Genomic DNA, 27,876 nt, shown 5'->3' with positions numbered 1-27,876 from the left:
CGGAGGGGGTCCCCGGGGCGGGGCGCCGGGCGGGGGGCGGAGCTGCCGTGCGGGCGCCGGACCCCAGGCTCCAGGGTGTCCCCCAGGCCCGGGCGGGACCCGGCCCGGCGCTTCCTCCTCCCGCCGCTGCTCTTCCTCCTCCTCCTCCTCCTCCTCCTCCTGCTCCCCGGGCCGCGGCCCCTCCCCCTCCCGCGCTCCCTCCTCCCCGCGCTCCTCCCGCCGCCTCCTCCTTTCTCTCCCGATCTGTCTCGGGGCCCGGGAATCCACCCGGCCTGCGCGCCGGAGCGGCCCGGCCGCCGTCTGCTGCCCCCGGCCCAGGTGAGCGCCCCCCGCCCAGGTGAGCCCCCGGCCGCGACCCCCGCGCCGCCGCCGCCGCCCCCGCCGCCAACCGCGCGCACCCCCGGCCCGAGCCGCGGCCCCGACCTGCCCCGCGCGGCCTTTTGTTGCGCCGGCCCGGGGGGGAGGGGGCTGCCGGGGTGGGGGGCGCGGGGACCCCCACCGGGCCCCGCCCGGCCGCCGCCGCCCGCCCCCCGCGCGCGTCTAGGCCGAGTCCGGGACCCGCGTCGCGCGGCGCCGCCTCTGGCCCCGCGGCCGGCCTGGAGCCCCCCGGGCCGGGGCCGCGGCGGGGCGGGCGCCGGGCGGGGGGTCGCGGGGCGCGCGGGGGTTGGGCGGCGGGACCCCCCGACCTCCCCCGGGCCCGCACGCGCGGCCGGGAGGGCCGGGCCGGACCTCCGGGTCCCCCGCGCCGGCCGCCGCCGCAGCCTCGCCCCTGGCAGGCCTCGCTGCCCGCCGCCGGCTCCGAAGTTGGCAAAAGTTTTGGGTTTTCGCCACCAGGTTGGTCCATCTGCCGGCCCCGGCTGAGTGTGGGGGTGGCTGGGAGCCCCCGCGGGGCCCCCCGCGGGCTTTGCTGTGTGTCCTCGGGCCCCCCGCGCTCCCTCTCTGAACTCCGCAGCGGCGGGAAGGTTTGACTGGCTCTGGGGGGCAGACGGAAGGGTTGGGGTCCCGGGAGCCCCAGCCATGTCTGGGACTGGGGGAAGGCGTGAGGACAGGAGCTGCCCAAGGGGCAGAGGCTTGGACACCCCAGCAATGTCTGTGCCCCTGTGTGAGGAAGGAGGGAGGCCAGGCCCAGCACTAGAATCCTGGCTGGCTGGTCCTGGGGCCGAGTCTTTGCACAGCCTTCTGGGCCCAGGGACTGTCCCTGTGTGGAACGGGGGCCCCCCAAGGGGCAGAAGCCCTTGGCGTGTACTAGGTGCTCAGTAAACGAGCACTTGCCCACTGGGCTGGGAGTCCAGGTGGCTGGCCTGGCGGGCTCATCTGCAGGAGAGGAGCCATCAGTGTCCCCCCCATGACTTCTCAAAGCCCCTCAAGAGAGAAGCCCCCCACCCCACAGTCCCCAGCCCTCCTGGGCTTGCAACCCGCTGCCTTGCTGAGTGTCCAAGGGGCCAGTGCTAGAACAGAGACTGTCCAGAGCCCAGCCCGGCTGCCCCTACGGTCTCCTCCCGAGGTTGGGGGGCAGGCACAGGACAGGGCGGGCCCAGGCGCGATTCTGTGGGAACCCCCGAGGTGCTTAGGGGATGTGGTTGGCCTCGGTGATGGGGTCTTTCCAGCCAGGGAGCGGCTCGTCACCCCTCAGCTGACAGCCTGTCCCGCTGCTCAGGGCACCGTGCCAGGAACACCCTCTCCCTTCAGCTGGCCGGCCCTGCCCTTGGCCTCTGGCCATCGGGACCCCCCCTCCCTCTCCCAGGACGGCCCCCCACCCCCCCTCGGGTGTGTGCTCCCCCAGCCCCGTCCGGGGGCCATGACCACCCCCACACCCCCGGAGCCTGCCTTGGCATCTTCCCCGAGGGAGTGTGGAGTCAGGAGGGAAGTTGGCGGGCAGGAACAAGAAGGAGCCGCTCCGTGACCAGCTGGCAGCCTCCTCCTCCCCCCGCACCTCGCCTGACCCCGATTCCCCCCGAGCCCTCCCCGATCCAGGCCTCGGGGTGACCCCCGATTGAGCCCCTCCTGTGTCCTGGGAGCAGGGAGCAGGCAGCGGCTGGTGACCGGGGCGACCGGAGGCTTCCTGGGTGCTCGGGTGGGGGGCATGGTTGGCTCCGGCAAGCAGGGCAGAGAAGATTCTGGCTTCACAGAATAGGGCCTCTTTCCGGGGTGCGGGGAGGCTCAGCCTGGGAAATGGGGAACAGGCCTCTGGCTGTCCAGACAGTCCCATCTGAAGGGCAAGCTGAACAGTAGCTAAGTTGCTAAGTAAACTTAGTTATAATCATAGATGTGATAAAGGGCTCAAGGTACAAGGTTTGGGGGGGGGGGGCGCAGAGGAATCTTGAAGGAAGCACGGAGGAGTCAGCTGGACTTGGGGCTGGGCCTGCCCGACGCAGGGCAACTGCATGTGCAAAGGCCCTGAGGTATGTGTGGGGGAGAGAGTGTGCTTCCAGGGGGAAGCAGCGGTCAGCCCTGGGAGTGTGGAGGGTAGGGAATTATGGTGAATGCTGCTGGTGAGAGGTGAAATGATGGGTGTCATCAATAGGTCTGGGCCATGTTGGGCTTGTGGAGGGGAGGGGAAGAAGTTGGGCCTTTATCTTCACATGGGTGGTGGGGGCCGGAGCGATAGCACAGTGGAGAGGGCATTTGCCTGGCACGGGGCCGACCCGGGTTCGATCCCTGGCATCCCATATGGTCCCTTGAGCACCGCCAGGAGTGATTCCTGAGTGCAGAGCCAGGAGTAACCCCTGAGCATTGCTGGGTGTGACCCAAAACGCCAAACAAAAGATTCACATGGGTGGGAGTGTGTATTGGGGGGACTTGACTGGTGTCAGCCACACTGTCATTATCAGCCACAGTGTTACCTTTCTGGGGGCCAGACTCTATTCGGTGGGGGGCCTAAATCAGGAATCAAGGGGAAGGGGACATTTGAGGCTGGGCTTTGAAAGCAGCATAGGAGTTCGCTGGAGGGAAGGCTGGCTGGAGGCAGGGAGGGTGGTGGGTGGTGGTTTGGTGGTTTGGGGCTTAGGGGACCAAATGCGCCATCAGGATCCAGAGTTAGGCCTGCCTGTAAGCGCCGCCCCTGGCCGTGTGTGTCTCTGGACCACTCTGCCTCTTGTCTTGAAAACCGGGTGATCCCTATACTACTTGAGTTGACGGGGGGGCCGTGTGCCCATGGCCGGCTCTGGCAGGAACTCGGGAGAGGGGCTTTCTTTGCCCCATGACCCGCTGGGCAGGATGCTGGCCACCCTGGCCAGGCAGTGAGGCCCAGAGCAAGGTGCCAGGGTGGGCAGAGCCACCCATGTGCCCAGATGAGGCTGAGCCGCGAGGGCACTGCCAGTGGTGCTCAGCCCGCTTCTGCGGTGCTTCTCTGGGGGGCTGCCCCTGGTCCAGGTCACCTCTCTGGCTTGGGGGCTTCGAACCCGGGCTGCTGCGAGCAAGGGAGTCACAGGAATGTTTTGTTCTCCCCGCGCAGACAGTTATGCTTACACTTGACCATCAAAGCAGCACACACACCTTCGTGGCATGTCCTGCGCTGCCCACGAGGCTCGCCATTCCCTGTGTCTTCCGTGGGGGTCATCTTTTCACTGGTGGAGGGGCCGGGGTATAAGCGAGGCACGGAGCGGCTTGGGCTGTCGAGGCCGATGAACCGAGTCAGAGAGGAGCTCTGAGCGACTGAGCAGGGGCCAGTGCAGGGCCCGTGGGCTTGAAGACCTCTCAGAGGCCTCAGTGCCTGCCCTGGGCGGGCTCAACAGAGCTGGGTTTCCTGCCTCGTCTTGTGGCCGCTGCGCCCCTCTCCCTCAGGTTTCCGTGGCCTCCTCCCCCCGCCCCCCCCCAGGGCTCCCACCCCCTTATCTCCCTGTGAAAACTTGGGCATCTGGGATGGGGGAACTTCCCCTGGGACACCTCAGTTTCCTCCCGTCTCCACTGGGATCCTGTGAGTCACGGCTCCCGGGAAGTCCTGGGGGGCCGGAGATAAAGTGTCATCCCGTGGGGGCTTCCTCCCCGGCACTGCACCCCTCCTTCCACTCACCCTCCGACGCTCTGGGTGGGTGTGGAGGGGCTGGAGCCACAGCACAGCGGGGAGGGCGTTTGCCTGGCATGTGGCTGACCCGGGTTCGATCCCTGGCATCCCATGTGGTCCCCTGAGCACCGCCAGGAGTAACTTCTGAGTGTTGCTGGGTGTCGCCACTCCCAACCCCCGGAAAAAAGCAAAACATAAAGTGGGTGTGGGCTGGTATTAGCAGGGCTGCGGGGAGATGGGGGTGAGGCCGTCCCCCGGATTCCTTAACCTGCCGCCCCCACCCCTACCCGGAGCAGACTTCCCCAGATTCAGGCCCTGCCCCCGCTACACGTCCGCAGGCGAATCACTTCCCCTCTCTGATGCCCGGTCTCTGCGCAGACCTTGGCAAGGGCCCTCAGCTAGTGTCCCCGAGCTACTGGGTGCCCTGGCCGCTCCAACACGGCGAACTTCCCTCTCCTCTCTGTAGTGGGGCCAGACTCCCACTGTCCAGCCACCTGCTGGGGGAGAACCATAAGGTGGCCGTGTCTGCCCCAGCTGCAGGTGGACACTGACCAGGGTCTCTGCGCACCGGGGGCCTGTCCTTTCTCATCTATCCTGTTGGTCATCGCACAGACTGGGGAGGTGAGGTCACCCCTACCCGGATGGGGAGGAAAAGGCCCACTTCCTGTTGTGGGACCCGCACATGGCCTGAGTGGGACCCCACCAAGGGGTGCGTGCTGGGCAGGGGTCCTGCTTTTTTTTTTTTTTTTTGCTTTTTGGGTCACACCCGGCCGATACTCAGGGGTTACTCCTGGCTCTGCACTCAAGAATCACTCCTGGCGGTGCTCAGGGGACCCTATGGGATGCTGGGAATCAAACCCGGGTCGGCCGTGTGCAAGGCAAACGTCCTACCCGCTGTGCTACCACTATAGCCCCCCGAGACTCCTGCTTCTTGCTGTGGATCCATGTCCCCTGCGTGGGGCCTGTCCTTCTCCTTTCCCCGGCCCCTCGGAAAAAACCCGGAATGAAAGCAGCAGGCTGAGGGGAGGAGCGGAAGGCCTGACCAGCCCCTTCCTGTGCTGGCCCTCAGGTTCCTCCTCTGTGCCCAAGGCCAGCCCCAAGGCCAGCCCCGAGGCTCTGCATCAGGAGCCCCTGCCCAGGAGCTGTGGCATCCCACCCAGTGTGGGGTGGGCGTGGCAGAGGGACCCTGGCTGCAGGTGGGGTGGGAGTCAGGACGTGCAGCTGCCTCCCCTGTTGGGGTCTTGCTTCCACCTCGCGGTTGCCCTGTCCACCTCTGCCCCGACTTCAGGGATGTCACACCCCGTGTCCGCTGCCTGGCCGTGCTGTAGCCCGGGGAGGCTCTGCCCCTGGCATCCTCATCCTGCTGGGCAGGACAGCAGCTCCCAGTTCTCAGGTGAGGGAGGGGAGGCACAGGGCTGGACCAGCAGAGTCAATGTGAGGTCCACCTGCTTCCGGTCACTCATCACGCCCAATTCCGGGTGAGCAGGTGCCTCCAGGGCTGCGGTCTCTCCTCAGCGTCAGGGCAGGTGTGCTCTGTGGGGGCTGGTGCTGTAAGCTTTGGGCCCCAGCTCCTCTCAACCTGACGCACTCGAATCTTGCCGCGTGCCCATCGCCCCCTGACTTGGCACCGGGGGCTGCCCAGTGGTGGTCGCAGCCCAGAGCCGGGTGAAGGGGCAAGAAGGCCTCTGGAGCCCGGTTGGTTCTGGCCTGATCCCGGCCTTGCCATCCCTTTGCTCTCTGTGCTTCTGGGAAGATGATGGCTCCGGGCCTCAGTTTCCCTTTCTGTGCCTTGCCTTGGCCATGTCGGCGACGGTATCAGCGAGTGGGTATGAGGATCCGAATGGGCCGCAGGTGTCCGTTATAGGGTGGGGTCTGCACCCACAAAGTGCCTGCCTGCCGCATGGGGTGGTGGGAGCCTTGGGAAGGCCACGCCCTGGCCGGCTGGAATTCCAGCCTCTGGGGGGTCAGTGGATCCAGGATCAGCACGGACCCTGTATTGCTCTAGAGGGGGCTTGTCTGGTGCTGGGGGCAAGGTTTGCTGGAGGGTGGGCAGGCTGGAAGCGGCTGCCCCTTCCTGAGCCCTCCACCCACCTGTGTCTGGACTGGCTCCTTCCGAGTGGCAGACGTGTGGCAGATGTCCATCCTGCCCCGTGCCGGGGGGGAGGCAGCCGAGGCGCTGAGAGCGTGGGTTCCCCCTGGAGAGGCCCCGTGGAGGGGTGTTGGTCTGAGCTGGTGCTCCCCCACTCGTTATCGCCCAGACTTCCTGGTCACTTAGGGGACGCTCCTGTCCTCTGCGGCCCGCCCAGGCCGCCTGGCCTCCACACCTCCACACCTCCACGCCCTGCTGGGTCCTCCCTGCCACCTCCCGCCCCTCTCTCTGCCTCCAGCTGTCTCTCCAGCCCCCTCTGCCCCTTCCTTCCCCGCCGCCACTTGCTGCCTTACATGGCCCGGCGGTGATCATCGCTCCCGCCTGGAAGGGTAACAGTTTACAGAGACGGGCCCTCGCGGGGCTGGGAGGAGGAGACAGCCACTCCCGTTTCCCGGGACGCCTCAAGCAAGGCAGGTGCCAGGTCTGCCTGGACAGATGGGACCGCCCCCCTGCCCCCCCCCTTTCTGCCCTCCCAACCCTCCACCTCCTTGTTACCCCCCCTCCCCCTTCCTCTGAGTCCCAGGAAAGTTCCGTTTCTTATCAGAAGGAGATTTGGAAGCTCCCAGAGGTGAAATGACTCCACTGAGATCACACAGCTGGGAGCTGGGGGCATTGCTTCCCGGGGGAGGTGGTCTGTGCCCCCAGTTACCCCCCCCACGCCCCTTCACTGCATGTTACCAACCAGGAAGCAAAGGGACTTGCCCACACTCAGACCTTGACCCCCCTGGGAAGTGGCTCTGGTCCCCACCAGGGCTTCTCCTTACCCCCCAACTGCCATCACACGCAAGCTGTGTACCTGGGGGGAGTCAGTTCCTTACTTTGTGCCTCAGTTTCCCCTTCTCAACAGTGCCCACAGCAAGGCAAGTTCTAAGATTTTGGGAGGTGCTCAGGGGAGTAGCGGCCCCTAACAGGTGCTCCTGGAGACCCACCTGGGACCACAGGGCATGGTGGTCCTGTTCTCTGGACTGGGTGGGAGATAGACTGAGGTGGGGTGGGGGCTGGCCTGGTAGAAGGGTTCTGGGTCATGGTCTGCTTCTGTGACCCCGGGACTCATTTTCCCCACTGGGCGAGGCTCCGTGCCCATTGTGGGCTCCCCCATCAGCCATCACCCTCGGGTGGGCACTGACTCGGCTCATGCCCCGCCTCTTTGTCCCTGACTCTCCCAGATTCCCAGGCTGGGCGGGGTTTAGAGGCGGACAACCCCCTGCAACCCAAGGCTCCCGGCTCCTGGACATGGGGCAGTGGCCGTCTGGTGGGGCGGGCAGAGGCTGCAGGAGGCTGGCAGTTCTGGGGGCACCCTGTGACCAGGTGTAGGGAAGCGGGGGCAGGGCCTGACCTGCGGCGGTAGCAGGTGGCCGCCCAGTTTGACCTTCCTGCCCAGCTTAACGTTTTGGTTTTTTTTTTTCTGGCGCCTTGAGAACAGCCACCTGCCCTCCCCCGCCCCCCCCCCCCAGGTGTTCCCAGAGGCCCTGGAACCAGATGAGCCACAGTTCTATTTGGGGACAATTCTGCTGTTCCCGTTTCTCTCCTGTGCCCTAGTTTTAGAAACGACGTGGGTTTGGTTACCAGTTAGCCTTTTGCAGAAGCCCCTCCCCCGCCCGCCAGTACCTCCCATCTGTGAGCAGGGCAGGCAGAAGAAGGGCCACCGGGCTGCTCCTGGCCTCAGCCCCATGCAGGGTGCCAGAGTCCCCAAAGCCACCCGCCAGGAGCAGCCTGTACCCCCCCCTCCCCGGGGAATCTGGCTGACCTCCCTGTCATTGCCTTTGGGGTACCCTGCTAGGAGTGAAGGAGGTGGGGGAGGGAGGATGATTGCAGGAGGGGAGTTGGGGGGGGCGGGGTGGCCACGACAGGTAGTCCTCGGAATCTGGTGATGGCCTGGGGGTGCTGGTCTCCCCCAGACCTGCTGACTGCTCATGTGCTCAGGTACGGTGGCCAAGGGAAGCAGCCCCCAGAGAGAGGGAGAGGTTCGAGAGGGGGATCAAGGACTTGGAGAGACTTCCTGGAGGAAGGGGTGTGTTGGACGGGTAGGATGGTCCGCTGAGCCCGGGTGTGAGCCAAGGCCTGAGGCATGGGAAGCAGGTGTGGCGGGGAGGGGCAAGGCTGGGCAGGGGTGCCCGCTCCCCAGCCTCCTGCTGTCCTCAGGCGCAGGCGTGGGCTGGGGGGCACTCAGTAGGCATTGCGGGCTGTCCCTGCTGGCTGCTGGGTCTGGGGGGTGGGGGGCGCTGCACGAGAGCAGAGAGACCTGGAGAGATGGCAGGACCAGGCAGGCAAGCGGCAGGTCAGGGATGCAGAGGGGAACGGTGTGCTGTGGGACGGGCCTGTCCCGCAATTCCTTGCAAACACTCGCCTGACAGGAAGTGGCTGAGACATGCCGGGGCCTGGCTGGCTGCTACCGAGGCTGCCTCGGGGCCCAGGCTGGGTGTGGGGCTGCGAGTCACTGCCCAGCCGCCTCTCAGCCGCTTCGCCTGGCCCCTGCGCTGGGGTAAAGGTCTCCCTGCTCAGGTGAGGGGCCAGGCGTGCAGCCCACCCTGCACCCCACAACACCCAGTGGGTCTGAACTCTAGATGGGGGGGGGGCGAGCTGTGGCTAGAGATGGATGCGGACGGACCAGCTACAGCCTCGAAGGCCCTGACTGAGGAACACTGTCCTTCTGAGCCTCTGTGTTCCCACCTGCAGAACCAGGGCCCATCCTCTAGCCTCTTTCCGGGAGGATAACGCCCACACCCGGGCCGGCCCCTGGCATCTAGTTCGGAAGCAGTTGGTCCAGATGACTGGGGGTGCTGGGCTCTGTTGGGCGGCTGAGGGGTGGCTTCCGGTCTGCCCCAGGCTCTCAGCACGGAGGACAAAGCCTCTTTGTGGTGGGACAGATGGAGCCTTGGGAGCCCCCCGCCCATCGGGGACCGAAGGGCCGCTGGCTCCCTTCCCCCACTCCTCACCCAGTTCCTCTGGGGGAAAAGCCGCCTCAGCTGGAGAAGATGGGAAATGAAAGTCAGGTTGTGCGGGAGAAGGGGGCCCCTGGCTGCAGCTGTGTCTCAGGGCTTCTTTTCCTACTGTGGGTCACCTTCTCACAGCCCTGGGCCATCCCTGCTAAGTCCCAGGCCCACTGTCTGTATGTCCAGTCACTTATCTGCCCACCCATCCATCCATTTGCCCACCCATCCATCCATCCATCCATCCATCCATCCATCCGTCCATCCATCCAGTCATCTGTTTATTCATTCATCCCTCCATCCCTCGCCCATCCGTGCACCTACCCATTGCTCGCTCGCTTGATCCCTCCACCTGTTCATGCACCTACCTGTCGCTTGCTCCATCCCTCCACCCACCCACCCACCCACCACTCACTTGCTCCTTCCATCTATCCATCTCCCTATCTGACCATCCCTCTACGCATTCATCCACCCATTGTTCCATCCATCACCCGTCCGTCCATCCATCCATCCATCCATCCATCCATCCATCCACCTACCTATCCATCCATCCATCTATCTATTCATCTATATACCTGCCCATCCCACCCTCCCCCTTTCCCTCCATCTACAGAGAGAGAGAGAGAGAGAGAGAGAGAAGCACCCAGAGTGGGCTGGGTGCGTTACTGTTTAAACGGGTGATATCTGAATAAAGTGTCGAGGCAGTGAGGGAGTAGGCAGGCAGAGAGCTAGTGGCAGTAGACTCTGGGTGGAGGGAGTGGTAGGTGCAGAGACTCGGAGCCATGTCTGTGTCTGCTGGGAGCTCCGGGAAGAGGCCCATGTGCGGGGCAGGGCGAGGGGAGGGGCGGGCACAGAGCCCGCTGTGGGCTTTGGAGGCCCTCTGAGGGCCTTGTTCTTGAAGTTGGTGTCAAGCAGGGGTGACTGGCACTGATGGCATCTCAGACAGCCTCTCTCTCTCTTCTGACTTGGTCAGCCAGCCTGGAGGAGGACACTGGACCTGGACTAGGAGGCGGCCGCAGTGGGAAGAAGACAGCCAATCAGGATATGCGTAGGGCAGAGAGGACAGGAGGGGCCACCATCCTCTTGGGCCCAAGGTGGTGGCTCCTCAGGACTTGAGGGGTCAGTGGGTGTGGGAGGATGGTTTCTACCCCAATTCCAGGTAAGGGCCCCAGTGTACTGAGGTTTCTTCTCTACACTAACTGCCATGGCTAGATGGAGGCTGGGACTGGGATCAGGGCTCCCCTGGTCAGATGACCCATGGCTTCAGTTTTCTCTGCTGGACGGTGGGCATAGTACCAGTCCCTGTCTCAGGGCACTGTGGACGAGTGGGACCAGGGGGCAGATGCAACTGCGCCAGTGATCAGTGGGCATCTTATGGGGAGCCAGGGCAGGGCAGGACGTGTTCAGGGGCCTCTTGGAGAAGACTCAGCACCTTGGGATTGAAAAGCCCTGCAGGGGCCGGAGCAATAGTCAAGCAGTTACTGGCGTTTGCCTTGCATGCGGCCCACATGGGTTTGATCCCCAGCGTCCCATATGGTCCTCCAAGCATTGCCAGGAGTCATTCATGAGTGCATAGCCAGGAGTAACCCCTGAGCATCACCGGGTGTGACCCAAAAAGCGAAGAAAAAAAAAAGAAAGGTCCTGCAGTCTGCCCAGGACCACTTTCCACTTGGAGACACACAGTACTGAAACACACAAGATTTGTAGGAGGCCCTGGGAAGTTGGTACAGAGCCGGGGATTCCCAGACGCTTCCTCTGCTCTGGGCCCACCTACTTTTCCAGGCTCCACCCCCATGGCTTCACCCTCTCAGCCGGAACACAGTCATTTGCATGGCCCCACCCACCATCCTGGTCACACCCACTTTCTCTGGCTCCACCCACCAATCTGGCCACACCTACTCTATGGCGCTACATGCTCAACCTGGCCACACCCACTTTCTATAGCCCTGCTCCAACCTGACTACACTTACAGCTTATGACTCCACCCATCCTGACCACACCCACTTGCTATGGCCCCACCCACCAGTCTAGCTACATTTATTTTCTATGGCTCCACTTGCCCAGCCTGGCCACACCCACTTTTTATGGCTCCGCCCCAACCTGACCACACTGCCTATGACTCCACCCAGCCTGACCACACCCACTTGCCATGGCCACACCCACTGGTCTGGCTACATTTACTTTCTATGGCTCCACTTGCCCTGCCTGGCCACACCCACTTTCTATAGCCCCGCCCACCCTGACCACACCCACTTTATGGCTCCACCCAGCCTTACCACACCCGCTTGCCATGGCTCCACCCACTTTCTGGTCACGCCCCCACCTTCAGCTTCCCCCGCACACACTCCGCTCTCTTCCTGGGTCGGGATGGCATCCTACTTTGTACTGCACAGGGCAGGGCCTGGAAAGGGCGCCCCTTTCTGCCCGGGGGTTGAGGGGACTCCAAATCTGCTGCACCGGAACCGTTCTGTCTCCACCGGGCTGGGGGTGTGGGGAACCCCGCCACCCGCAGGCTCAGATGTTGCCCTCCTAGGACTCTGGGTCCTGCCTCCTCGCAGTACTGCTCCATCTCTGCCTGTGCTGGCCTGTGCCTGCAGGGCCTCATCCTGCCCCGGCCACACTGGCAGAGCCGGTTTGAGGCCTGCCAAGCCTCGATCGTGTTCACACTGTGAGCGCGGGACCAGGCATGTTCTGGCGCCTGGCCTGCTCACAGCCCCTCGCTTGTGCCTGCTTCGCTCAGTCTTGCTCAGCCAGCAGGCACCCCCTCACCCCCACCTCTCCACACACACACACACCACACACCCCCGCCCCATACCTTTGCCAGGGTGGGTTCAGGGCCAGGACTTGCCTCAGACTTGCACAATGCCAGGTGCAAGTCAGGGAGGTCAGGAATAGTTTGAGGCTCTATCACAGGGCATGCCAGGAAGTGGCAGGCATGTGGGGTGGCTGGGGCCCAGGCTCCGGTGCTGGGAAGAATCACGACAGAACCTGCATCTCCTCATCCCCGAGAAGCTCTCGTCCTCCACTGCCTCCATCCTTTGATCTATCTCCCATTCCCTGCGTCCCTTCCTCCTTGAGCACACTCAGGGGTCAGGCTGTAGAAAACTGTCCACTCGTGACCCCATTTTGCCCAGGAAGTTTTTACAGAAACCCAGCATATCAGATGGGCTTCCAAGCAAACACTTCCTGGTAATAAGCCATCAAGAACTTCATGTGGAAACACGTTCTCTTAAAGCTCACGTCACCCCATCTGGAGTCGTACCCGCACCGTTTCTGAGGCTGGACCAGGCCTGGTGTTCTGAGATGAGCGGCAGCCCAGAACCCCAGACCCAATTCCCTGCTGGCGCTCTTCAGGGCTGACTCCAATGGAGACTGAGGGAGGGACCGCGAGAGGATTTAGGGTGCATCTGGCTGCCGGGGGTGGGAATGAGGGTGGAGGCCCCGGGACCAGCAGGAGAGAGACTGCCTTAGTGGGAGGAGGGGGGCATCATGGTTTGCATTATGGGCTTTGCGTAGGCTGGCGGTGGGTGGGAGGGAGTGGAACATATTTTTTCCATTCACTCTTCTCTAAAAAAAATTTTTAGGGGCCGGAGCAATAGTACAGCAGGTAGAGCAGGTAGGGCGTTTGCTTTGCACACGGCTGATCCAGGTTTGAACCCTGGCATCCCACATGGTCCCCCAAGCACCCCCAGGAGTAATTACTGAGTGCAGGGCCATGAGTAAGGCCTGAGCATTGCTGGGTGTGACCCCAAAAAGCAAAAATATATATATTATAAAATTGGGGACCATACCCAACAGTGCTCTGGGCTTACTCCTGGCTCAGGGATCACTCGTCACAGGGCCCCGAGGACCATATGGTGTGTCTAGACTGAACCTGGGTTGGCCACATGCAAGACAAGCGTCCTACCTACTGTACTATCACTCCAGCCCCTTCTTTTTGTTTGTTTGTTTTTTGGGCCCCACCCAGTGATGCTCTGGGGTTACTCCTGGCTCCTGACTCAGGAATTACTCCTGGCGGTGCTTGGAGAACCATAGGGGATGCCGGGGATCGAACCCCAGTAGGCCGCATGTAAGGCAAGCAAGCGCCTTACAGTCTGTACTATCTCTCTGGCCTGGGGCCCTTAAATTAAAAAAAAAAAACAGGTATTTATTTTCGGTTTTGGGGGCACACCTGGCAGTACTTAGCTTACTCCTGGCTGTGTGCTGTGCTTAGAGATCACTCCTGACTGTCCTTGGGGAACTGACTGTGCCAGAGTTTTAATCTGGTTGGTCACCTGCAAGGCTTACTCACTGTACTGACTCTTTGACTCATCTTTTTTTTTTTTTTGGCTTTTTGGGTCACACTCAGCTATGTTGAGGGGTTACTCCTCGCTCATGCACTCAGGAATCACTCCTGGCAGTGCTCAGGGATGGGATGCTGGGAATCGAACCCTGGTTGATTGCATGCAAGGCAAACATCCTACCGGCTGTGCCATCGGCCTCCTATCTCCTTTTTTTTTTCTTTTTCGTTTTGATGTGAGTGATAGCACAGCGGTAGGGCATTTGCCTTGCGCGCAGCCAGCCCAGCCGAGCTGGGTTCAATTCCTCCGCCCCTCTTGGAGAGCCCAGCAAGCTACTGAGAGTATCTTTCCTGCACGGCAAAGCCTGGCAAGCTACCCGTGACGTATTTGATGTGCCAAACACAGTAACAACAAATCTCATGATGGAGACGTTACTGGGCCCATTCGAGCAAATCGCTGAACAACAGAACAGTTTTTTTAATGCGAGTTTATGGAGGCACAGAGAGATGGGTAACGTTGCCAAGGCCACACAGCAAGTCTAGGCCAGAGCTGGGTTTGACTCTCGCAAGTGCAACCCTTTATCCCCCTGACAGGGAGGAGAGGGCTTGCCTGAAGGCTGAGAGGTTAGCTTGGAATGGAAGGGAGGGCTCCTGGGCTTGGAGGAGGGGTGGTGAGGGGGCCTCGTGCAGAGGCCTGGCCGCCGGGTGCGCCTGCCCACCCGTGTCCCCGGGGGAGCTGCTGCGCAGACGTGGGCAGGCGGGGGACACTGTGTGTTCCCGAACGAGCAGAGGAGCCGCCAGAGCTGCTGGCAGGAGGCTCTGTGCCGCCTGGGCAGGGGCTGGCTGGCGCCCTCCCCCCCCCCATAACCCTCCACCCCCCTTCCCCCCAGCCAGCATCCTGCCGGGAGCCTGGGAGAGCGCAAGCTTGGCCCCTTGGGGTTCCCCTGCGGTCTCCCAGTAGTGGCGCCAACTGGGCTGGCCAGCGGAGGCCGGCCTGTGTCCCCAGGACGGCCCGGTCCGTGGGTCCCGTGGGGCCAGGGTGCCCTCCTCGAGCTTCCCTTCAGCCTCGTGCTCTGGGGGGGGTGGGCTGCCTCTCCGAGCCTTGCTCGACATCCTTGTCTGTGAATGGGGGTGCCTCCCGGGGGTTCCTGATTAGGGTGATTGGCCGCCCTCCGCGGGGCCTTGCTGCTCCTCCTGGTGTGCCCGGGGCTTGGGGAGAAGCTGGTGGCCGTGGCCGGGGAGGGGGTGGCATATTGGTGGTGAAAGGTGGCCAGGGCTGCTGAGCTCCCCGTCCGCCGGGCACCCTTGTGGGCTGCAGAGCCACCAGCCCTCCCTGTGTGTGCCAGCCGGGGCGCGGGCCTTGGTGGGCGGGCGTGGGAAGGGGCTGCCCACCAGGCACCCGTCTTTCCCCCTTTGGCTGCGGGGGACAGACTGCCTGACTCATGGCCTTTCTCTAGAGGTGCCCCTCCAAGCCTTTGCCTGTCCGCAGCCCCCCACCCTCTCTACACCTCTCTTGAGATGCCCTCTCCCCTGGGAAGTCCACCGTGTTTTAGGTGACTCCCCTGACCCCTGCAGCTCTCCGGAGCTGGAGATTTCTGTGTTCTGGCAGGATTGCTCAGGGAAGTGGGGGTGGGGGTGGGGTCTGTCTGTGCCCTGACCTTTGTCAGGGACCTGAGAAAATTTCATAGCCACTCCACAGCATTTTTGGTCTTCGTGATCTAGATTGCTAGATAGGTCACCCCTAGGGTCTCTCGGACCTCTTCCTGCTGGACCAAGGGCTGACCCAGTTAAGCAGGGAACCCATCCGGCCCCAGGGCCTTTGCACATGCTGCTCCTCCTGCGCTGCCTCCAGGAGTCTTGCAAATGCTCTAGATGCCCTCAGGTCCTTCCTGGGGGCCCAGCTTTCCTCCCTCCCCTCTTTCCCTCTTGTGGATGTAGGCTGGTTGCTCCAGAAGGCCTGGTTGAAGGCCTTCTGTGGAAGGCACCCCATCATCAGACTCTGGAATGAGGCTGCCCTGGCGCTGTCTCTTAATTAGTTAACTGTTTTTGTTTTGGGGCCACACCCAGAGATGCCCAGGGGTTACTTCTGTTTCTGCACTCAGGAACCTCTCCTGGCAGTACACAGGGACAGTCTGAGGTAATAGAATGAGGTGCTGGAATCAAACCCAGGTCAGCCTCATGCAAGGCAGAAGCACTACCCACTGTACTATCTCTCTGGCCCCTGAGTCTGTCTGACCCCTAGATCTCCACTTTATTTTTTTAAATTTAAATTTTTTGGTTTTGAGGCCATACCCACTGATACTCAGAGGTTACTCCTGATGGTGCTTGGGGGCACCCTATGGGATGCTGGGGCTCGAACCCGGTCGGCTGTGTGCAAGGCGAGCGCCCCCACCCCCCACTCTCCTATCCCTCCGGCCCTAGCCTTCTGTTAGAGAGATGTTCCAGCCGTTTGCGTCGTCCCACTGTGGCTGCCGCTGTGTCTCTTGCTCTGGCTGGGAGGAAGCAGGGTGGCCCTGAGCCATGGTCACTGCTGGCCTCCTCACATCGCTCTCACCCCTGGACCTTGTTGGGAAGCCAAGTGCTCCTGTCCACGTGGGCCTCCTCACCCCTTGTGGGGAAGGCTGTGCTTTTTTTTTTCTTTTTGGGTCACACCCGACGATGCTCAGAGGTTGCTCCTGGCTCTGCACTCAGGAATTACTCCTGGCAGTGCTCAGGGGACCATATGGGATGCTGGGAATCGAACCCAGGTCAGCCACGTACAAGGCAAACGCCCTACCCGTGCTATCGTTCTAGCCCCGGAAGGCCATGCTTCTACAGGGGCCCGAGGGATGCTGCCCGGGAGCATCCATCCTGGGGGCTGTAGCCCCCCTCTCTGAAGCGGGTACGTAGGGCGGGACCCCTTCTCCCACCTCTAGCCTCAGCTCCCCTGCTGTGCAGGACCAGTGCCCTTGGGCCAGTGAGACGGGAGGTGTCCAGGGGGACCAGCCTTGGCTGCTCTGAGCCCCCATGCTCGTTGCTTGAAGTCGCTCTGGGGCCCACCGTGCTCCCTCAGAATGTCCCCACCCCGGGCTGTAGGTGGGCTGGGGCCGAGGGGTCCGTGGCGAGCCCCCTCTGCTGTCTGGGATGTAGCCAGGACACTCTCTGGGCTTCTCTGATCCTGTGCTTCCCGTCTGGGGGCCATCTAGGGCCCTGGTGCAGACCAAGACTCAGCTGGACCAAGGGCAAAGTTGCAGGACCCCGGGGCCTGTCCCAGGGGCCGGGGCAACTCCACAGTCCAGAAAGAGGCTTCTGGGGGACTTGCTTAGAATCTGTGGGCGTGGCAGGGTTCCCCTGAACCCCGAAGCTGCACCCGACCTGGCTCAGCACCTCCAGAACAGGAGGGGCCTGACAGCGGGCCTCGTACACACCCCCTGCCCCCAGCTCAGGCCACTGTTACACTGTTACCAGGACACAGATGACAATCTTGCTACCTGGGGCCCCTGGGCGAGGGGGTGTGTTCCGGAGTGAGGCCCCGCCGGGTAGGGGAGGGCCCTGGGGCAGCAGGCTGTAGAGCACAGGCAGTCCTAGTCTCTTGCTGATTCTGTCTCCGATGGGCGGTGTGACCTTTGACCTCTCTGCGCCTCAGTTTCCTCACTGCAAATGGTGCTGGTCCCAACGGCTATGGTGGGTTCCCCTGGGCGCGCAGCCACTCTGGGGTCTGTGGCGCAACCCACTGGCACCGTCTGGGATCCCTTGTCCCTCCTTGTGGTGGCCCCCTCCGTGGATCTGTGAACCTGTGTCCATCTTCTGGCCAGTCCTTCCTCACCCGGTCAGCCCTGTGGAGTGCGTGGAGCCAGAAGGCTCATGTCAGAGGCGGGGCTGTTGTGTGCCTGGGGGCGGGGGGAGGGGCTGTGCCTCTCAACCTCCTCTCCCTGCTGTGCACTCTCAGTGCTCGATCCCGGCCCTTCCTCAGGTCTTCTTGCACCTGGCAGCTGTTTACTCCATCTTCCCCACTGCCCTGCTTCAGGGAGGGTGCTCTGCTGAGCATTGATGACGGAGCTCTCGAGCACACAAGGAGTAATAACCCCCCACAAAGGGCTTTGTTACAGCTAGATCTTTGCTGGCAAGCTCCCGCATCCAGGCGCACTGTCCAGTCATCTCTACGAGTTGAATTCCTTGTCTCTTCCAGGAAGCCCTCCTGGGTTTCTCCCACTGAGAAAGTGTTCTAAGTCCTTGATCTGAGGGTCTTTGGTGGCCTCTAACTTGTGACGTGTTTAGTCTTTTGGGCCAGGCCTGCTGGTGCTCGGGGCACCCAGTGGTGCCAGGAATCATACTGTACCTTCTGCATCCACTCCTGTCCCCTGGGCCATCGCTCCAGTCCCCAAGTGACCTGCTAATAGCCAGTAAGGACCAGGCGCTTGTAGGAGCCAGGCAGGTGAAGGTGCTGGCTCTCTGCTCGAGAGTTTGATGGCCTCTTCCACCGTAGTCTTGCAAGATAGGTAAAGGTAAAGGTAAAGGCCCTCCCGTTGATCGTCGATTTGCTCGAGCGGGCCCAGTAACGTCTCCATTGGAGACTTTGTTGTTACTGTGTCTGGCATATCGAATACTCTCGGTAGCTTGCCCGGCTCTCCGAGAGGGGCGGAGGAATCGAACTCGGGTCGGCCATGTTGGCCGCGTGTAAGGCGAACACCCTACCCGCTTTTTTGTTATTATTTTGATTTTGGGGTCATTCCCAGTGGTGCTCAGGGCTCACTCCTGGTAGTTTACAGGGACCTTCCAGGGATCGAACCCCAGCTGGCGGCATGCAAGCCAAGTGCCCTACCCACTGTACCATCACTCTGGCCTCGATGTCATCCCTATTGTTCTTCTCTTCGCAGAACACAGAGGCTCAGGGAAGTGAAGTGACGTTCCCAGCTATGAGAGGGCGAAGCAGGATTTGAAGCCAGGTGAGCCTGGGGTTTTGGTTTTTCTGTTTATTGGTTTTTTTTTTCTCTTTGGGTCACACCCAGTGATGCACAGGGGTTACTCCTGGCTCTTGCACTCAGGAATTACTCCTGAGTAATTTTAATGAAAGAGAAAACATTGATCCTTGCAACAGGAAACAATTGCAAAGAAGTCGAGGAGTGGTCAGTCTCTCGCGCCTGAGTCTCCTTGTCAGAGGCAGGCGCCGGGGGAGAGTCCCCTGCGTCAGTCAGGGACTGTGTAGGTTCAAACCTCTCTGAAGTTTGAGGATTTGGTGTAACCTGTTCTCCACCCTGTTCTCTCTGGACCTCGGAAGTCATTTTGTGCCACGTTCTCTTTCCTGATGGTGTAGTTTTTATTGTGTGGGTGGAGACGGTTTTGCCTAAGGACCCTTTTGGTTATTTCCAGTCTTGATTTTGACCCCTCCTCCCTCCAGAGCCCCCAACACACGCGAAGGGCTGAGGCGTGAGGCTTCCTCCGAAGCACACCCCACACGGCAGGCTCAGGGGCCGTGGGCAGCCGTCGTCGCTCTGATGGATTTGCCAGATCATCCTGCTAGATGCCCGCCCACCCACCCCCCGGGCCCCCTCACTCTCAGTAATGCAGGGTGCTGTAGGACTTGGGGGTCTTGGCCAATCTAAGGGATGAATAGTAGCTCTTAAAAAAAATTAGATCAGCTTTTATTGAGATCTGATTTCACGGACCGTGTGATTCTGCCACTCAAGCGTGCGCTGGCGGGATTCTTCAGTTACTCAGAATTGTGAAACCACCACCACGATCCTTTTCAGAGCATTTTGAGTCTGCCCCACAGAGTGAGGTAACCCATCACTCCTCATTTCCCCTCAGACCTTCCTGCCCCAGCCGCAGGCCGACACTGATTTACTTTCTGTTTCGGCGACTTTGTTTCCTGTGGATGCTTCACGAATGTGGGATCGTACCAGCTGTGATGGTTCTCCCCCTCCTCCTCCCCCCCCCAATATCGCCCTTTCAAGATTTTCCCATGTCATGGCATGTATCAGCACTTTCTTGCCTTTTCTTGAGGAGCAATATTTCCTTATATGGAGATTCCACATTCACTTGTCAATGAATGGGTCTATCTTGTCTCTCTCTCTCTCTCTCTTTTTTTTTTTGGCTCTTATGAATAATGCTGCCATGTGCAACTTTTCTGTCTGTGGATATGGTTTCTTTTTCTTTTTAGTGTTGGGATCACACCCTGTGATGATGATCAGGGGCCACTCCCTCCCGGCTCTGTGCTCAGGAATTACTCCTGGCAGGGCTCAGGGGTCATATGGGATCATGCCAGGATCGAACCTTAGTCGGGCGTGTGCCAGGAAAAGAGCCCTTCCCACTCTGCTATCTCTCTGGCCCCGGATATGTTTTTCTTTTCTCTCGGGTTGTACCTTGAAACGGAACTTTGGGGTCATATGATAACTTTATGTTTGACCTTTGGAAGATGTGCCCGCCCGTTTCCCAAAGCACCACACCGTTTTCTAGTCCCACCAGCATTGTCTGATGCTTTCAGTTTCTCCTCGTTCCTTGCCAACAATTTGTTATTATCTGTCTTTTTAATTATAGCCATCCTAGTGGGTGTGAAGAGGTACTCATTGCGGTTTTGATTTGCATTTCCCTAATGACTAATGATGGGGAGGCTGTGTTCATGTGGTTATTGGTCATTTGTGTACCACCCCTTTTTTTTTTTTTTGAGCTGGGGGCATGCTCAGTGGAACGTGGGCTATTGTCGAGGGTGCTCCTAGTGGTACTCAGGACACCGGGCGGTGCCCAGGGTCAAGGGTAGGGACCCCACCTGCTGTAGCCTGGAAATTCTCCTCCCAACCCTTCTTTGTATGCCTTCTTTAGAGAAATGTCTATTCAAATCCTCCACCCACATTTTAAAAGTTAAGTTGTTTGGGCTGGACAGCAGGTAATGCGCTTGCGTTGCATGTGGCTGACCCTGGTACCATCCCTGGCACCACATTTTGTACCCTGAGCACCACCAGGAATGACCCCTGAGCACAGGAGACAGGAGTAAACCCTGAGCACTGCTGGGTGTGTCCCTTTCTCCACAACTCAATTTTTAGGTTATTTGTCTCTGTTATTGTTTATATATTTTATATAGCTATACTTCTTTTTTGCCTGCTTTGGGTCACACCTGGTGGTGCCCAGGGGTTATTCCTGATTCTGCGCTCAGGAATCATTCCTGGTGGTGCTCAGGGAACCATGTGGGATGCTGGGAATCGAATCTGATCGGCCCTGTGGAAGGCAAGTGCCTACCCCACTGTACTATTTCTGCAGCCTCAAGATATAGTTCTTTATTACACATATGTGTGTGTACATACACATATATATCCATACAAGTTCCTTAGCAGGTAAATGGTTTGCAGACATTTTCCCCTTTCTGTGGGTTGTCAGTTTGATTTTAGTGTTGGTTTTAGGGCCACGCCCAGCAGTCCCCAGGGCTCATTCCTGGCTCTGCACTCAGGAATGACTTCTGGCAGTGCCAGGGGACCAGACAGGGTGCCAGTGATCAAACCTGGGTCAGTCAGATTGGCCACGTGCAAGGCAAGTGCTTTGCTTTCTTTCTTTTTTTTCCCCCATTATCAGCTAAAAACCATCATGTCAATTTATTTTAGACAAAATTGAAACTCGAAACATTTTGAGAAACAGTACAGCAAATACAATGCTAGCATTACATGTGGTCAATCCAGGTTCAATTCCTGGCACCCCATAAGGGCCTGGTCACAGGAATGAGAGCACAAAGCCAAGAGTTAAGCTCTGAGCACAAACAGATGTGGCCCCCCTGCACACATACAAAAAAAAAGTTCTACAGCTCCAGTACCTTTCTTACAATTGATAAGATTAATTAGAAAAATCCTTGTGAAATTTAGAATCTAAGAAGTGAGGCTCATAGCATTTTTATTCCCTGTTCTGGAACTGACACTTGGACTGGACTTCCCTTTTGCTTTCTTTGTGGCATCCTCCTTTGGGACTCAAAAGTCTTTCATTTCAACTAAGTCCTGCCTATCTTTCCTTCTGTTGCTTCTGCTTTTGGTGTCCTAGCTAAGAAATCATTGTACTACAAGGTGGCAAAATTCATGCCTTGTTTCCCTAGAAGAATTTGGATTCAGTGATGGCAGACATTTTAGGCTTGTGATCCTATTTTATATATATATATATACACATATATATATATCTATATATATGTCTTTTTGGGTCACACTTGTCGATGCTCAGGGATTTCTCCTGGCTCTGCACTCAGGAATTACTCCTGGCAGTGCTCGGGGAACCATATGGGGTGCTGGGGACCAAACCTGGGTCTGCCGCTTGCAAGGCAAACACCCTACCTGCTTTACTATCACTCCAGCTCCTTGAGGTCCATTTTGAGTTAAATACTTGTGCAGGATTTGAGGAAGGTATCCAACTTCCTTCTTCTGCATATGGATATCTGGTTGTTTCAGCACCATTTGTTCTTTCTCCACTGAATTGTTTTGATTCCCCTGTTAAGAAAAAAAAAATCAAGAGACTGTGAAAGTGAGGGTTGATGTTTGGGCCCTCAGGTCGTCTGCCTGGTGGTTTATATATGCTCATCCCTGTACCTAGATCCCACAGTCTTGATGACAGCTCATTTTGAAATGAAGACCTTGCAACCCTCAAATGTTGTGTTTCTTTTCCTTTTTTTTTCTTTTTGGGTCATACCTGGCAATGCACAGGGGTTACTCCTGGCTCTGCACTCAGGAATCACTCCTGGCGGTGCTTGGGGGACCATATGGGATGCTGGGAATTGAACCCGGGTCGGCCGCGTGCAAGGCAAATACCCTGCCCACTGTGCTATCACTCCAGCCCCATTATTTTTCTTCTTCAGGATGGCTTTGGCAATTCTGGGTGTCTTGATTTCCCATATGAATTTTATAATCAGTTTCTCATTATTTTGCAAGAAATTAACTGGTATTTGTGTTTATGCTTCTGGGCTATACCCGAGGGTGCTCGGGGTCTGTGGCTGGCACTGTGCTCAGGGATCAGTCCTGGCAGGGCTGGAGGGACTGATACCGTGAGGGGCTGGGGACTGACCTGGCAGTGGTCACCGCCACAGGAGGGCAGGCGCCTTAGCCTTTGTCCTCTCTCCGGCCTACCAGCTGGGATTTTGATAGGAATTGTTTTTACTTCCTAGTTTAATTCGGGCACATCATGCCATTTTATCCATGTTTAGTTTTCCTTTCCATTTGTATAGCCCTTCCTTTCAACTTTTCCTTTCAAGTTTTCAGAGTGCAGATTTTACTGTGCTACTTTTTGCTAACCTTATTCTCTCTCTCTTTTTTTTCAGTTTTATAAAGTTGTTCACAATATTTGATTACATTTAATATTCAAACACCAATCCCACCACCATTATACCTTCTAACCACATTATTTCGGGTGTTTCTATTCCGAACTCCAACCCCTGCCCCAAATCAGAAGTAAAATAATATAATGTTTCCTTCTAAGGTTGATTGACTCCTACTTTGAATTTCATCAAATGTGGTGTGGTACTCTTGGAGTATGGATAGAGTGTGTCTTTAAAGTGTCCAGGAATAGATTCACTTGTGGGTGGTGCTCGGCCCGAGTATGTGGAGAGCAGCCGTGGGCATGGTGGATTCTGGAGGTTTTCAGCTCCTGGGGCTGGGTCCCTTGGAGAGGGGAGGGGTCTCACCCATTCCCCCTCTGGGGCGCCCCCAGTGAAACAGCCTGGCGTGGGGTCCAGCAGCATAGTTATGTCGAGCGGCATGCTGTGCTCCCTTCTGGGAGAGAAGGACAAGTGATCTGGATGGTGGCTGATGACCCGATTATCTGGCGCCAGCTGGGGGTTTCTTATGGCTTGCTAGCCTTATTCTTAAGTGTTCTTGTCTTAATATTAATTTTTCATTGTTCACTGTCAATTTTAGAAATAGTTTATTAATTTATTTTATTATTTTATTTTGGGGGTCATGCCTATTGGTACTTAGGGCTTACTCCTGGCTCTGAGTTCAGGGATCACTTCTGGTGGGCTTGGGGGACCAAATAGGGTACTGGGGATGAATCTGGGTTGTCCTCATGCAAGCCAAGCAACTTACCTGCTGTCCCTAAATAATTTATTTCTGTATATTGATCTTGCACCTTTCTGGGCTCATTTACTACTTCTAATAATTTTCTTAGTGGCATCGTTAGGATTTTTTATATACAGGCTCATGTCATCTGCAAATACAGTTTTATTTCTTCTTTTCCGATATGAGCGCCTTTAAAAATAAATCATTTTCTTTTCATATTACCTGTGCTGTCACCTCCAGTACACTGTAGAATAGAAGTGGGGAGAATGAACATCTTTGTCTTGTGCCAGGTCTTGGGGGAATGCATCCAGTCTCTCACCAATATGATGTTTTATGTGCGTGTTTCATCAGGTTAAAGAAATTTCCATTAATTTGTTTTGTTTAAGCATCATGCCTGGCAGTGCTCTGGGCTTACTCCTGGCTCTATGCTCGGGGTGGTGTGCTGGGGACCATATGGGGTGCTGGGAATTGAACCCAGGTTGGCTGTGTGCAAGGCAAGCTATCTCTCTAGTCCTCTATTCTTAATTTTTTTTTCTTTTTGGGTCATACCCAGCGATGCTCAGGGGTTACTCCTGGCTTTGCACTCGGGAATTACTCCTGGCAGTGCTTGGTGGACCACATGGGATGCCAGGGATCGAACCCAGGTTGGCCACGTGCAAGGCAAACGCCCTACCCACTGTACTATCACTCCGGCCCCTATTCTTAGTTTGTTGAGTGTTCTGCCATGCAGTCTCTGTACCTCTGTGAGATCATTAGGTGATTTGCAGTAAGTGTATTCTGGTGGTACGGGGCGCTGCGTCTGATTTTGGGGTTTGGGCTCATACCCGGTGGTGCTCAGAGGCTACTCTGTGCTTTCCTTCCTCCTCATCTTGTTTTCTTCCTCTTAGTTTGTGTTTTTCTAGGAGCTTGTTGCTTTCATCCAGGTGATTTCATTCATTGGCACGGCATTGTTTGTAGCATTCTTTCATAATCTTTTAGTGAGGGATGGCTCAAGGGACCCTGGGTGGTGCTCAGGTGCTTCCAAGGCTACACCTTGTGGTGCTGGCGGTGAGGCGGGCAGGTGGGTGCTGGGACTGAACGGGGCATTGTTGTCATTTGAGTCACATCCCAGCTCTTATAATCTTATGCCTGTAAGACCGACGGGAATGCCCTCTCTGTCATTCCTGATTTTTGTCATTTGAATCTCTTTCTTTTTTTTTTGCCCTCAGTCAGTCTAGCTAAAATTTGCTAGTTTTGACAATCTTTTAAAATAACCAGCTTTTGATTTTATTGACTGTTCACTGTTAACAACTGCCCTTTGTTAATTTCTGCTCTAATACTGCTTATTACCTTCCTTTTACTTGCTCGATTTAATTTGCACCTCTTTAGCCTGCTTATTCAGTAGGAGATTATGTTATTATGATGATTTGGGAGCGACTTCTTCTTTAAAAAAAAAAGATTTATTTTGATTTGGGTTCCACACTGGCAGTGCTCAGGGGTTACTCCAGCTGTGAGGTCAGGAATCATTCCTGGTCGTGCTCTGGGTACCCTGCGGGATGCCAGGGATTGAACCTGGGTCAGCCGCATGCAAGGCAAGAGCTTACCCGCTGTACTCTCTCTCCAGCCCTTGGAAGCTTCTTTCTGGTAGAGGCATTTTTAGCTTCAGTTTCCCCGCCAGTTCCTCTTTGCTGTGTACCTTCCAACTTCGCATAAATCGATTTCCTCTCCTCTCAAAATATTTTCTACGTTCCCTCGGCCATGGGGCCACCTTCCCAGCCTTACTCTAAACTGACTTGCCTACTTAAAAAAAAAAATTCCTTTTGGGATTTTTCTTGGGATCACATTAAAATTCTAGATTAATAGAAAGAATACTTGTTTGTCTGGTTTTGGCAGTATGTCGGGCTTACTCCTGGCTTGGTGCTCAGGGTCACTCCAGGAGACGCTTGGGGGAACCGTGTGGTGCCGGGGATCAAACCGGACTCGGTCACATGCAGGGCAAATGCCTGACCTCTGTACTATCGCTCCAGCCCCATCTGCCCCTGCCCTTCATTTGCTTTTTGTGTAATAGCTTTGCCGCAGGTTCTCTTGGGTTTCCCAGCCCAACACCTGGAACATCTGCAAATGACACTCATCTCCCCTCATCCTTTCCATTTCCTTCTCTTAGCCCATTGCTTTGGCACCTGTCTTGGAGCAAGGGTGACTCGTGGGCACACTGACCTTTTCTGGACTAGCCTATGGAAGCATCTTTTAATAGTCTGGGTTTCTCACCTACCCCACCAGACAACCTCTCAGGGTTGGGAGCTGGGGATGTTGTGGAGGTGGCGATGCTGGAGGTGGTAGAGATGGTGGAGATGGTGGTGGAGACGGAGATGGTGGTGATGGTGATGGTGGTGATGATGGTTGTGGAGATGGTGATGGTGGTGATGATGGTGATGGTGGTGGAGATGGTAATGGTGGTTGAGATGGTGGTGGAGACGGTGATGGTGGTGATGGTGGCCACTGTGGCTGGTGCACGCCCCTATCCAGAGTCTGGGGACGGGAATGATTCTCCAGAGGGAGGGGCCCCTCCTCTGGGAACCTCTGGCACCACCACTTCCCTTCCCACCCAAGGCTCTATTTTGGCCTCAGAAGGTACAAGTGACGGAAGAGATGTGGGGTCTGACCATTCTGAAATGGCAACTCACTGTGACTTGCCACTCGGACCTGGCCCAGAGGGGGGTGAGCCCCTCGCAGCTCTCCCAGCCTGTGTGTCCTTCCTGGGATACACTCCGCTCAGGGCCGAGCTGCCTCGGCATCTACCCTGTCTGCTGCGGCATCTGACTGGGCCTGTGAGAGACATGTGGGGGGCGGGGGCAGAGTTTCCCCCGCGGGCCCTGCGAGCTCCCCCATGTTTGCTCATTGAGATTCCCGGTCCCCTTGTACTGCACCGTCACCTTGCTGTGTGGCATCAGGAAGGCTCCCCTGACTCTGTCTCCATTTCCTCGTGTGACCTGGGCACACTCAGAGTCCCCTCCCGGTGATCATGTGGCTGATGAGTAAGAGTTTGCTGAGTGCTTCAGCAAGGCCCCGTGCAAGGTCCAGGCTCCAGATAGTTAGAATAATGGCAGAACTGTCCCAGCCAGCTGCAGCCTGGCCCCACAGGACAGCGCGCTGGAGGGGAATCCTGCCGGCGCTCACCCACACTCCCAGCTGGTCTGCAGATATTCTCAGAGCACCGGCTCTATGCCAGGCCCAGTGCAGGCCTGGTGCATCCGAGCAGAGTGACCCACTCCTGCCCCAGGGGAGCCTCTGGACAGGGGTACTGACTGAAGACCAGCGTCCTGTCCTAAGTTCTGGAAGGACCCGCCGTGCCTGTGTCTTTGATCATCTCCCGTGATCTCTCTCCACTTTTCCTCTTATTCTAAAGCAAGTTGGGACTCCTAGAAGCACCTTCATTTGGAAAAAAAAATAACTAAAGGAAAAGTTTAGATTTCTGTCACTTGTTTCCTCTCCAAGTCCCGCAAACAAGTGTCCGTGGCCTTCCAAGGCCGGCTACGGCCAGTGTCCCCCGAGTCACCCAGGAGCGCCAGAGGCGGTGGTGGGCTGCAGGGGGAACTCGGAGAATGTTGAAGATGGAGCGGCCAGGGCTGTGGAACCCGCCCGGCAGGTCTCCTCGGGAGGAATCTGTGGGGCTCAGGTCCCCTCTGGCCCACCCCGCCCAGCCCCACATTCTCTCCAGCTGGATGGACCCCCGGGAGCACGCGGGCTCCAGCCCCAAGGGCCAGCCTGGATCCCGGGTGCAGGGATTGGCTGAGAGCTGGACTTGGCCCCCAGGCTCTTCTCCCCTCCACCCCAGGCTTCCCTGGCTGGCCCAGGGCCTGTGTCCCCTGCACCCTGGCTAGAACCTGCCTCCCTGCTTGACTCAGCCTCCAGGACCCTCGCCTTCCCAGTCTGGCTCAGTGAGCACAGAGAGAACAGAGACGTCCAGTCACCTGGCGGGGCTCACACAGCCACTCAGGGTGTGAGAAGGGATGGGGGTGTGGAGGGCCCAGCTCTCGAGTGCATCCCAACACCATAGCTCGTTCCAGCTCCCAAGGTGCTTTGGATGGATTGAAGCTGTCTTGGGGGTCTTCGAGTGCACCGTGTGGGTTGGGGACTGGGGGACACGAGTGACCCGGGAGTTGTGGGAGCGTCTCTCTGACCGGGTCCTCCCTGCAGCCCGCAGACCTCGGCTCCGTCCCTGCCTGGCCGATGAGGACACCGCGGGCCAGCCAAGTGAAGTGACGCACCCGCCGCCGCCCCCCGCTGGCCCAGGGCCAGCAGAGTCGGCGCGGAGACCCCAGGTGAGGCGCTGGCTGGGCGCTGAGGGTGGGGAGGTTGAGGCTGAGGGGGAGGCGGGCCAGGGCGTGGTGGTGTCCCCCTCTCTGGGACTCCTCGTGGCCACCATTGAGCACCTGCTGCGTACACCCTGTGCCCGGCCCTGGACAGACCCAGGCCTGAGGCAGGGCTCAGGGGCCACAGGGACCGGACAGGCGGTCATGCACTTGGCCACATGCCGTGAC

At 58.2% G+C, this 27,876-nt stretch overlaps 1 long non-coding RNA gene across 1 annotated transcript; it reads left to right on the top strand.

Annotated features, from left to right (window-relative positions):
* LOC130030059 (uncharacterized) lies at positions 1-27,642 on the top strand. The gene is made up of 3 exons (XR_008793452.1): positions 1-337; positions 18,218-18,286; positions 27,533-27,642. It is a non-coding gene; the product is annotated as an uncharacterized LOC130030059 (long non-coding RNA).
* The last annotated feature ends 234 nt before the right edge of the window (positions 27,643-27,876 follow it).

The sequence above is a fragment of the Sorex fumeus genome, unplaced genomic scaffold, assembly GCF_029834395.1.
Source record: "Sorex fumeus unplaced genomic scaffold, SorFum_2.1 ptg000044l, whole genome shotgun sequence".
Taxonomy (NCBI): Eukaryota; Metazoa; Chordata; class Mammalia; order Eulipotyphla; family Soricidae; genus Sorex; species Sorex fumeus.
The sequence above is the reverse complement of the archived record's forward strand: the minus strand, read 5'-3'. Positions and strand labels throughout refer to the sequence as shown.